Below are 13869 nucleotides of genomic sequence, written 5' to 3'. Positions count from 1 at the left end.
ACAATGACAGTCACAAATACAGATGACAGGAAAATAGTCATATTGCAGGAGGCATAACTCATAATCCAACCATTGGATCAATCTCATTTTTAAGAATTTTTTGAAGAAAACTAATTATATTAATCTTCTATAAATGGTTTGAAAGTAATCCCAATGGATAGAAAGTTACACATGTTTTACTATAGTACTATCGAAATCATCCATGACACCTAGAAAATGATGCCATAAAAAATGGATCCTATTTTGGGGGTCATAAATTTTAATCTAACTGTTGGATTGAATTAATTTTTAGATATGTTTTAGAAATCCTAGTTTCCTAAAACCTCCCCAAAGGGTTTTTCATATTATTTACGGATCAAAAGTTATGGGTTGATGAGTGCAGTGCTGTCAAAATTTATTATGACTGTCATGAAATCATGACAACACTTTACAACTAGCAAGTGCCACTTGTTTAAATGTGCCCTCACTCTTAATTCCATGGACATAATTTATCATTCCATTTATAAATATAACATTTATAAATGTGGAACTCATAATTTAATGTAAAAGGTTAGTCATCTGAACTATTAAACATCACCCGAGAAAAATATAGTGACCTGGACAACACAAGGCTAAAAGAGATTTCATGGGAGAGAATCTTTGAGATATAGTTATCATAACTGATTAACTACATGAAGATTGAAGAAAATTACATAAACCATTGAGAATGAAGAAGCAGGGGTTCCACTTTTTCTTTCTGGGCTAGAGACTTTAGCCTGTAGACAGAAGGGTTAATCTCTAGTTTTATTTTGTATTTGCAGAGGGGAAAGATATTTTGGTTTTTTTTTTAATATTGTAATTTGTGAGGATAGAAGAAATCAGATCTTTGTCATCTTTTTGATATTCAAAGAAAAAGAATTCTTGTATGCCAAATCTTTGAATTTGGATACCTATTTTTTGATTGAGAACAATCTGTGAATTGATCCAAACTCTTATGAGTATAATTCGGTCTCATATAATTACATGCATGATAATCTTTGGTCTTTGAGCCTCAATTATTGGTGTATTAGAAAGAGAATAATATGAATTTCTTCTCGCATTTTATCTGTAATGTAAGGTTTGAAACAATGGAATTTGTGCCATTTTTCTTTTCTACTTTATTGTTAGATTAGCTTCTTTACATCTTTTCTATGTTTACAGATAGATGTTTGCATACCTTTTGTGTTTTCAGGATAAAAGTATTCTTATTTACGTTTCTGTGAATTCATTGTATACCCTACATGTGGAGCTGTACCCAATAAAATTCAGAGGAAGGTTATTAATCCAATAATAGCCTATCCAACTGTTAGTGCTGATTTGGTCTTCTTATTTGGGTATTTAGAGTTAATTTGTATGTATTTTCTTGGAAGACAATCTATTCACTAACACCTTGTTTATTAATATCTTCTTCATCTTCTCCTACCTCAATAGGTGTCTTGTCATCTTCTTTTGATGTTGATAGTCCATATGTTAACTTCCACATTTATTTAAACTTCTTTACAACATCCTCTACATTGTTTTGTAATATACCAAATGCCCTATACTTTGGTACAAATATTATAGCATGTTTCTTAATGGCTTTAGAGATTTCAGCCTTACCAAGTTCTCGCATAACTTGAGCAAGGGATGTCTCCCTAATTTTTCTTCCAATGTTTAAACCATAATGCCAGTTTTTCTCAACTCTATCATATAAACGTTTAGGTATGGAGTTGGAAAGCTCTAGAGGAGCCTTTTTAAATGTAGCCATCATGGCATATACTACCTCTTCTACTTGGTTTTCTCAATCTTTCCAAGATTATCAAAATCAATGCAAGAGAAACTTGATAAATAACATTGTTTCTAACATTCTCACATAAATTATCTAGATCTAAGGATGGACTATGACTCACAACATGGAATTGGTTGTTGTCATCTAATTCAATCATATCCTCATTTGATTTAGCTTGGGAAACATACTTCCTCCTCGATCTCTTCTATGCTCTAGCTTCCTTCTCTTTAGGATTGGCTACTTCTTTAGCCTTCTACGCAATGACTCTTGTACTAGCCCTTGTGGTAGGTACTATAGTTTTGGAATGACTAGGTTTTTCAACCTTCTTAGGTTTGCTCATTGCTTTATTTTTTGCCTTTCTTTTCTTCTCATTAGTAGTTATAGGTATTTCAATGGCTTCTTCTTCCTTGACACCTTTTGCAGTTTCTACTTCCCCCTCTTGCTGATCTTCTCCCTGACCTTGTGTTAGTGCTAATGGTGCTTGAGCCAGTGGGTTTTGTTCTTCTTCTTCATCTTCCTCAGCTTCTTCACCAAATTTTTCTTTAAATTTCTTCACCAACTTATTCTTCTTTTTCATCACTGAATTAGTCTTCAATTTCATAGTAATCTTTGATTTAGCCAAGTCATAATTACCAAATGCTTGGGCTTCCTTATTTAGTTATTTTTCAAGTAATGTTGTGATTGTTGTAGAGGCCTCATCAACATTGATTTCGTAACCTAATGGCCTTAGCTATCTTAATATAGGAATCGCTGCTTGTACATAAGAAAAATCAGTATCAACTAGGAAGCAAACATCATTAAAATGTTTCTCCACTAGTGAGATGGTATCCTTAGTCTTTTCTTCATTATTTTCTTAAAATCTTCAAAATAAATAGTCATCACTCACTCAAAGTTATCACCTAATTGCTCAAAAAATTATGCAATTTGAATTGCAATTGATCTATTCACCTTCCATGCAACCTTACGAAATGTAGGAAATATATTCTGCACATAAACGAAAATACATACTAGAATAGATCCAAATTTACACTATGCACTCTTGATTTTCCTTATTGCTCCCAAATTCTCAACCAATTGTTGCAACTGCAACTTGACAAGATCATAAGTATGATCCTTCTTCACAATTTTGTAGCCCATTTCCACTACAATGCAAGGTACACTATTTAATCTTCTAGACTGATAAAAATTGTGTGCTATTACCCTCATTGCAAAAGCTATCAGGGGTTATGTGATAGTATCAATGGTCATTCCCCTTTTATTCCATACTGCCCCTATGTTCTTTTCAATGACCTCCTTTGATTCACTTCTCATGGTCTTTGGCTAATCTAGGGTTGGATACCCTATTACCCTATGAACAATCTTCTTTGTGATTTTTACTGGCCCATTTTCTAGCCATACAGAGCTATCATGAATTATCCTTAAAGCAATCCTAATCCACTCTATTTTGAAGACGTTGGGGAAATCTAGGGCATGATTTAGCCCTTTCTTCTCAACAATATTGAATTCTTCCTTCAATGCTTTATTTTTGCATAATTTCCCATATGCTTCTCTAATTTCCATGTCTCATATGCTTCCAATTTTGCATGTGTAACAATTCCTAATATATTGAATCATCCAAACTTGTGGTGGTATCATAGACAATGCATGAGAGGGATCCTTCTTATAAGCTATATCCAGGATAGCCTTGAGTGTTTGATTTTATTGCTAATTAATTGAATGCTTAAAACCTCTCTTCCCTCCACACCTTTTTCTTTAGAATAACTAGACACCATTACATGTACCTAGGGTTTGCAAAATTTGAAACTACATGGCTTGGCACAAGGTAAATACCTTATAAATCCTATTGAAATGGTGTCAAATAGCTATTTAAATCTCCTGCAAATGCTCAGATCAAATTTTCTAGATCACCTTTATCTCTTCCTGTTCTTCCTCAAATTTGAATGATGTCAAATGAACAAGAAATTGATCAAATATCCCTTAAAACATTGTATTAATGTTAAGTTCTTACATAGTTGTAAGCTCAACATCAATTGAATTTTTGGCTCACTCAACATCCACGTGTCTTTCCATATGCTCAGAAACTACTATGAGCTTGGCATTAGCTAACAAATTTTCTAGCTTGGCATTCACTAACATTTTACTTGGCAACCATGTGAAACTTTTTCATGCTTGGGAATAACATGAAAATTTGACAAAACTTAAAGATTTATCCTTGATTTCTAACAACACTTTACATCTTTATTCATGCATATGTAATCTTTTCAAAACTAAATCCTTGGAGCTGATGTATGGTATATCTTTTAAATATTAGTCCCACATACCCCTTGATTGCTTAATTTGATGAGGTGTGATCACCTAACCCATTGAGTGAAGTGATCTCATCTACACTTAATGTGTTGTAATCTTCCTTTATCTTTCATGTCTTGTTTATCTCATCTTCGACATTTTCAACATCTACCTTTCCTTTGCCTTTGTTGAACTCATAACTTGGTGCCTTTGACCTTGTTGGACAATATTTACTGATGTGACCAGTCTTCAAATAGCTAAAACACGTGGTTTGACTCAACCATCTTTTGTAATTACTTCTAAAGTGTGTTCTAATACAGTTCTTAGGAAAATGTCCATACTTTTGATAGTAGTGACAACTATACCTTGTATTATAATCCCAATTGTAAGAGTTGACATTGTTCTTTACCTATGTTTACTTATTTGATGACCACTTGGGTTTGGATCTACATTCAAAAGCTCTATGTCCATACTTTTGATAGTTATAATAGTATCCTTCAAATCTTTGAGTGTGCATGGTCTTGGTTCTGCATTCATGTGTCTGATAACCTTGTTTGTTGCACTTATGGAAGTGACCCATGTTCTTCTGCTTAACATTCTAATTTATAATCTTGCTCCTGCACACATTAGCAGTATGTCCTATCTTTCCACAATTATGACAAGTAGGTTTGGAGTTCTTACCTTTGTTATTTCTTTCTTCAACACTTTTGGATGATTCTCCTTCTTCAATACTAGTGTATCCCAGTCCAGATGTATCATTGTTAGATCTAGGAGATCTCATTAGTTTTTTTAAGTACTTGATGGCTTCACTTGGTTTATTGAAACTTTTAACAAACTTCTTTTCCCTTTTCAAATCATTGCTCAACTATTCATTCTACAACTTCAATGTTGTGATCTCAATGTCTTTAGTATTTATTTCATGATTAGCGATCATGACTTGATCCATTATTTCCAATTTCATGTGAGCAATCCTATTTATTCCTAATGATTTCTCATCCAGTTTGTTGATCAAAACTCTTTTGTTATCTTCAATCATGACTTTATCTTCCATAGCTTTCTTTTTCTGTTCAGTCACCTCACATAGTAATATGACTTGTAATTCTTGCTCTATCTTAAGTTTTTTGATCTCTTCAACTAGGGTTCTATTCTTTTCTATTAGATTTCCAATTGTTGCATCAAATTCATTGGAGTTTTGATTTGCAAATAGTTTAGTGGTGTCCATCTCTTCGTATTGTTTGTCATTCTCCTCAATAGCAATTTCCTTCCTTCTTCTCAATGATTTATTTAGATCTTCTCTTGCTTCATTCAACTGATCTCAAATGAGTTATTTCTCAATTTCTTGATTTGCAATAATCTTTCCCAACTTGTAGACTTCCATTTCCAAGATCTTTGCTCAAAGTTGCAAAGCTTTACTTTCAGAGAACAAAGCTCTTACACCAATTGTTGAAATTACAATAGGAAAGGTAAAATCTAAGAAGGCGGGGGGGGGGGGGGGGGGGGAGGGGGGGTTGAATCAATGCTTTAAAATTTAGCCCATAAAACATTCACCACACATCTATCTCACAATTCAATAAGTAAACTGAAATACCATGTAAAGCATATACATCTAAAGTATGTAAACAAACAAGTATTTACACATGTATAACACAAGATATGATTACCCAAAAAACCTCCAATGAGAAGGTAAAATTGGGGTGGGCATGATAACCACAAATCTTCACTACTGTAGTAATAAAGTGTATCTAATGAAGGTTACAATGTTTGATCATGAAACATGATCTACTCTGTGAAAGGTCTGTCCTATCAAAAGCTTACAAAGATACCCTGTTAAATAATTTCAACACCCTGTTAGAAGTGTTCCTAGTTAAAGGACTTCAACTCAAAATTAAGTAAGCACTTTGTTAGAGGATTTCAATACAACCTGTTAGGAATACTCTGTTAAGAGATTTGACTAATTCACCTATTAGAATGTCTCAACAATGATCCTGCGATTAGCACTCTATTGCTTGATGTCAGATCACCTCTATACTATTGTGTAGTTGATCCTTCTTGATCAGATGTCTCTCTATTGTTCACTATTTCCTTCCCCTATTCTCCTTAAACTAATTCTACAATATAATTCAGATCATAATACCTTGGTCACCATGAATGTCATGTTGGCACATGCAAACTCTCCTTCTCTTTCTCGAGTCATTCATTCATTCCTTCATACAAAGTTCAGGGTTTTTTCCTCCTTAAGAAGACCTAGGTGGAGACCTAGGTATGAAGTAATGGCTATGATTCACCCATATTGCCACTTAAACCTTCTCTTTTCCTGATTAGATGCACGTAATATATAGGGATTCCCACCTAAGATTCATCCTTATCAACAAAAGATCGTAAAATAATCCTTAAGTTGTCTCAAAAATGGTTCACATAGTAGTTTGTGCCAATACAAACAACTATGTCAAAATTGTGTTACTCAACATCTGAAGTCCCTAGTGCTTGACACTAACTGTGACTTCAATACTATCACTCAATAACTGAATGACTCGACATGCACTGCTTTCTCATCTCTTGAATCACTTGGCACATACTATCTTCTTGGCACTTGAATGACTCAGAATATGAGTGACTCGACACTCACTATGTATTCTAAATGCTCTAACTTATATGTTATGTTTGACATATGTTACTTCAACATGAACAAAGTAAATAACTTAAGTGTATAGACACTCACTTGTCAAAACCAATCTGAGATTAACAAACTAGAGTTTCAATGAATGCCTTTAAACCTGCTTGTTTTGTTCTTCCTCATGCCAAATTCACTCTTCACTAAAATTCTTGATCAATTTCACTAGCTCAAGCTCCATATTTCAATTGATCACACAATTTTCTTGATTTCACACAAATACCTCTTCAATACTCAAAAATGTAGGGTGAACAAATGAATAGATCAAACCCCAATTTATATGAAAAGTAACTTTCAATGTTAGGTAGGGAGTTTAATAAATTATCTATACCATCAACTTAATTAACATACTAACTTTTCAAAATCTTCACTTGGTTTCTATAGGATACTAGGTCAAGCAATACTTCTATCACTAGCTTGATTAACATAGTAAAAATTCCAACAATTATACATACTTTATTAAACTCTAGTGTCTACTAACTACTCAACTTGGTGTGGCTCATTGACTGTACTAACTTTCAACATCACATGAGTTGTCCTTTTGAATCATACATTATGCTACAATGGACTTCATTTCATTAATTTAAGAAATTGATTTGAGATATGACAATATTGATGTAATTCCCATACCTTCTAATATGATTTCACTGGTACTAGAGATTTCACTTTATCCATTGGATGAGGTGCCACTGACTTCAAAATTTGATGTTCCACTCTCTTCTATCTTCTTTCTCCAAATCTTTCTCATCTGATCACAAATCTCATCAAAATTTAACTTTTCCCTTTCCTTTGGTATCTTCCTCCTTAGATGTTTATGCTCAGTACCTATAGTCTCCTCTTAAAAGACCGACCTTGTGACAATGATGACATGTCATTCTAGTATTCCTCTAGTTGTTAGGTCTTCCTCCAAATTGAAATCTCATAAAATTGGCTACAATGTAACCATATCTTCCATAAGTAGTGTAGGTAATATTTTTGTTATAATTCTAATTAACAATATTACCTTTCTTGTTAGGTACCCAATTAGACTTCTTTTGAGATCTAAATTATGTGACTTGTGTCCAAACTTATTACAGGTGTAACAACACCCATTGAATTTATATTGCCTAGGAGACTAATTAAACTTGGATATATATTCATATGCTTGATGTCCATACTTATTGCAGTTGTAACAATAACTATCTAATTTAAGAGTAACATTTGTCTTACCAAATTTTCTATTGCAGACATTGGTTGTATGTCTTTTTTTCCACAATGATAGCATGTAGGATTTTTTGGCTTGGGATTTGTATACACATTCCTTTATTTAAATTTATTGGATGACTCTACTTTCTGAATAGCATAATGGTCAGTGAAACCTAATCCATAAGTTCTCTTGGATACCTCTATCCTCTTAACTATTCATCCAATCTTCTTATGCTTTCCTTTAATGTTTTTAGCCTTTCATTGATGTCTTTCTCTGATGTTAGTTCACTGTTCAATTTTTTATTCCCTATTCTCAGCTCAATAGTTTCTTCTATCTTCCTACCAATCTCATGGTTGTTGGAATTCTTTAGAATAACTAAGAGGGTGAATCAATTATCCAAGGTCCAAATGTACAAATAAAACTTTTCAATGCTTATTAGACCCATATCCATTAAACCTTATCATGTATGCATCCATTAGATCATACAAGACTTAAACTTTGTAGGTTAATGTCCCAGGTCAAAACAAATTTGGAAAAATGTAAATATGAAACAACATAAGAACATTCACACAATTTGACACAAGGATTTTATGTGGAAACCCAATTTGGGAAAAACCACTAGTAACATGCTACTGATACTTACTCTTTTGAAGTGATGCCCTGTGAAAGGCCAACCCTGTTAAAGGTTACAATACACACTGTTAAATGTGACCTGGTTAAAGGATTTCAATCATCCTATTAGGAGTGACCCTTGTTAGAGGACTTTAGACCATTCCATTAGAATGTTAGCCCGTTAAAAGATTTACAAATGACTGTTAGATCAACCATAATCCCAAAGATTTACCCAAAACTGATACAATGATTAGAAGGTAATAGTAAGGCTTGGCCTGATAAAAAATTACATATCTCAATTTTAGTCCTCCATTCTACTTTGCATTCACACACTTAAGCTTTGATATCTTATTCACCCTTCAAGCATTCATACTCTTCAGCCATCTTGTTTTGCATGTCAATTGCAGTCACTTCTATTTGGCAACTAAATGAAGTAATACCATAGACTCCTTGTCTTCCTTAGGTTCCTACACATGAAAACCTTTTCTTCTGACCAACTATCTCTATAAATAGAGAATTAAGATCTTTTATCGCTTAACCACAATCATCCATTCTAGGGTTGGGTAGGATACAATGAATCTACCCACTTTTCCATTTGTTTCCTCTAGAAACTTCTTCTACATTCTTCCTTGAATTCACCTCAAATGGTTTGCCTTGAATTTTGTGTCCCCAACTCATCATAGTTATCTTCCACACACTTCACATAATTCAATAAAATAAAATAGTTAGCTCAGATTCATCAAATCTATGATTTAACACATTTACTAGCACTTGACCAACACTAGTTCACTCGAAAAACACTAAAGTTTACTGATGCTTGGCATCAACTAAACTTTACTTGGCATATACTAACAATCACTCGACTTGAACTATTTGCATCTTTTCTCGACACCTCTTGATTTTCACTCAGCTTCCATTGATTTCTTCTCAACTTGCACTAACTTTTCAACAAGGCTTGGTAGACACTTTTCATACTTGATCTTCTTCTAGTCTTAACTTGACTAATCTTTCATTTCAAACTTTAAGTAGATGAACAATACAATATATTATCAATGTCTTACTTGGTCTTAGTGCTTCTTTTATATACCAACTAACTCAAACTCTCTTTGGGTGCTACTGTTATCTCCTCTTTTCAAATCCTCTTCATCAATCAACTAAATGATAACTTTCAGACCAAAAAACAATTGTCTCACTAGCAAGTAGCAAGTTTCACATCATTGACAAAATAATGATTGTTCCATTATAGGTTCTTCACTTCAAATCAATTTTATATCAGTAATCCTCCTCTTTGGCATTGCTGGAAAACCAATGCCAACAACAATACCAAAAAGAAAATAAATATTTGAAATTTATCTCTCTATCAGTGTTATAATGTCATTCCTCTGTGTAGGGTAATGTGATACTTGTCAAGTTCCTTTATTGTATCTTCTCCCTTTGACTTATATCTTCCTTTTGCTAATATTTAGGTATCTATCTCTCTCTACTATGTTCTTATATCTCCCTCTTACTAGGTATATGACAACAATCTTATATCTCCCTATTTGACAACAATGCCAAAGAATTGTCATCTTTGAATGTAGATATAATCAATTTTAGATTCTCCTTCTATCACTTTTCATGTGACTATAAGTCTTCAAATCCAGTTCCTTCATTACTTTAGGCAGCTCTTGAAGTAATATCCACAACATCAAGTTGTAAGATACAACATTAAGCTCAGTTGATGTAGGGCACTACTTATGCTTCTTAAGTGGCTTTAGATAGGGGTATCAACCCTATTTTACCTCTTAGATACTCATGAGCATCCTTAGGTACAACTTTTGTGAAGATATCAGTTATTTGTTCTTTTGTGTATCACATATTTCATTCTTACTTCTTTGTCTTGAACTGATTCTCTCAAGTAATGATACTTGATTGCAATGTGCTTAGTCTTTTTGTGCATCACAATGTTCTTCAATATATTTGTAGCACTTGTATTATCAAATAAAGTAGCTATTTGATAAATACAATATTTGTACAATTTACAGCAGCAACCACATATTCAAATTCGACAACAGATTGAGGTATGAAAATTTGTTTCTTGCTGATCCATGTGCCCAATATCTTTCCTAAGAAAAATGCTCCACCGCTTGTGCTCTTTCTATCATCAATGTTTCCAACCCAATCAACATCAGTGTAGGTTCTCAACTCAAGTTTTTCAATTTTCTTGTAGTATAGACCTTAGTCTTCTGTTCCTTTCAAATATCTCATAATTTACTTCACAACCATCAAATGATTCTCCTTAAGATTAGCAGATAATTTTGCAACAATGCAAATAGATAATGCAATGTCAGGTCTATTATGCACTACATATTGCAATTTGTGAATCATAGACATGTACAATGTTTGATTCACATTAGCTGAATCATCATTCTTTGACAACTTGTCTCCTATCACCATAGGTGTGCTATTTGGTTGGAATCTTCCAATCCAAAAGTTTTCAATATTTCCTTCACATACTTAAACTAAGTGATGTATATACCATATTTCATCTGATCTACTTGCAAGCCATCAAAGAACTTTACCTCTCCAAACATAGACATCTTAAATTCTTTCTTCATTTTGTTTGCAAATGCCTTAATGTATCTTGACCTCCAAATATGATATCATCCACAAAAAAATCAGCTAGTAAAATACCTTTACCTCCTACCTTCAAGTACAAATTATTGTTATCATCAACCTTCTCAAATCCAATCTTCACAAGATAATTGTGAAGCCTTTCATACCATGCTCTTAGGGCTTGATTTAAACCATATAAATCTTTGTGTATTCTATATACCATGTTCTTATTATTAGCATCATCAAATCCCTTGGGTTGTTCTATGTGAACCTCTTCTTCTAATATACCATTCAAAAATTTTGACTTCACATCCATTTGATAAACTTTAAAACCTTTGTATGCAGAGTAAGCAAGCTGAGTTCTTACTCCTTCCAATCTTGCAACAGGGGTAAATGTTTCTCCATAGTATTTTCCATCTTCTTGTGCATACCCTTTGCAAAGCAATCTTGCCTTACCTTGTGACTTCACCATTTTCATCTAAATTATTTCTATACACCCACTTAGTTCCAAACACATTCTTGTCCTTTGGTTTGGGAACTAGAGTCTGTGTTTTGTTCTTCTCAATTCGCTCAATCTCTTATCCCATGACTTTACTCTAGACCTCATTTTCTAAGGAATCTTTCACTATATTAGGCTCATGCATGCTCAAAAAACATGTATCACTTCTTAGCCTGTTCCTTTTCATTGGTCTAACATCTTTATCTCCAATAATTTGTTCAGCGGGGTGATGTCTTTTGACATACTTTGACAATCTTGGTTGTGCTCTTCTTTCCTCATTAGGTCTATCAACTTTTGAATCAATATGTACTTCTCTCTCAAGTAATTCAACATCTCTTTCATGTACACTTATGTTAGAATTAGAATGTGCCTCATCTTCTATCTGCAACTCAGCTCCTAACTATAGCCTTGTTCCTGAATGCAACTCGACATTCATTGTATGTGACTCAATAGTCACTAAAACTTGTTGTTGATTCACAACTTGATCTACAAAATCTTCATTGGCAAGAATACCTTCATAAAAGTGTACAAATGATGTGTACTCTTTATATTCCTTCATAGGTTCAACTTTATGTACCTCTATATATTCATCAAACTTCACATTTGCACTTTCCACAACTTTGTTAGTGTTAGTATTTAAACACTTATAAGATTAATTTCTTACGAAATAGCCAAGGAATATACATTCTTCACTTTTAGCACTTAATTTTTCATTCCTAAAATCCTTAAGAATGTAGCACTTACTTCAAAATGCTTTAAAATATTTTACAATTGGTGAGTATATATAACATAATTCAAAAGGTGTTAAATGAGTACCTTTCTTGACTTGCACCTAGTTCAAGGTATATACAGTTTTACTTACAACCTCCTTCCAGTATTTCAAAGCAACATTATTCTCCATCACAAGTGTCCTAGCACAATCCATTATAGATATGTTCCTCTTTTCAACAATTCCATTTTGTGGAGGGATCCTAGGTCTAGAAGTTTGTCTTTTGATTCCTCTGTCATTACAAAACAACTCAAGCTCATTTGATGTAAATTCTCCACCTCTATCAGATCTCAAACATTCAAGCTTTTGCATGTCTCCTTTTCAAATCTAGCTAAGTACCACCTAAACATTTGGAAAGCATCATATTTTTATTTTAAAAGCATAACTATCATCATCCTAGAATAATCATCAACAAATATGATAATGTACTTGTCACCTTTGTAGATTTTCACATCATTTGGTCCACACGAATCAGTATGAACAATCTCCAAAATATCTTTAGAGGTGTGAGTTTTACTTTTAAAACTAGATTTTGTCATTTTTCTAACTGACATTGTATGCATATCACATTGTCAAGTTTCTTTAGTTTAGACAAACCTCTGACTTTTCATGTTACTGATACTTACCAAGTTATCAAAGTTAACATGGCATAACCTCTTGTGCCATAACCACGCATCATCAAATTCTACAATAAGACAAGTAGCATCATTCATATCAAGATAAAATAGATAACCTCTAGTCTAATCACCCGTCCCAATTAGTTTCCCATCAGTGTCATAGATCTTTGCTATCTTGTTCTCAAACTCAATTTTGCAACCTGGACTATTCAGTTGTGACACACTCAACAAATTATAGTTAAATCCTTCTACATAATAAGCATTGTCACACATGATCTTTTCTATGAGTTTGATAGATCCTTTTCCTTTTATTAGATGGGGTGCACCATTACCAAAACTTACACTATTTCTATCATAATAATCAAGGGTAATAAAATTACTTTTATCTCTAGTCATGTGATGTGAACACCCATTATCAATGATCCATCTGTCACTCTTGTTCACATAAGACACTAGTGTAGTTGCTTCCTCCTCATCATAATCATCCTTCATTGCAACATACACCACTTCATCATCATGGTTGTTAGATCCATCTTTGGTTTCCTCTTTAGCAATGTAGCAAGACTTCTTGCCTTTATCTTTGTAGTCTTTGTCGTCCTCATCTCTTTTACTTATGTATTTGTCTCCACTTCTATTGTTCTTCTATTGACATCTAGCATGAATATGACCAATCTCATTGCAATTAAAACACATGATAGGTAACTTACCTTTGAATTTTCCTTTACCTCTATGAAATCTCCGTGCTAGTAGTGCTTCAAGTTATTCTACATCTTCATCATCTATATCATGATCACTAGAAACATATTTGTGTTGGAAATATTCAAGACTATGCTAAGTTACCAAGAGGG

Source organism: Cupressus sempervirens, chromosome 1 (genome assembly GCF_028749045.1).
Source record: "Cupressus sempervirens isolate cs-2001-9-10 chromosome 1, ASM2874904v1, whole genome shotgun sequence".
Classification (NCBI taxonomy): Eukaryota; Viridiplantae; Streptophyta; class Pinopsida; order Cupressales; family Cupressaceae; genus Cupressus; species Cupressus sempervirens.
The sequence above is the reverse complement of the archived record's forward strand: the minus strand, read 5'-3'. Positions refer to the sequence as shown.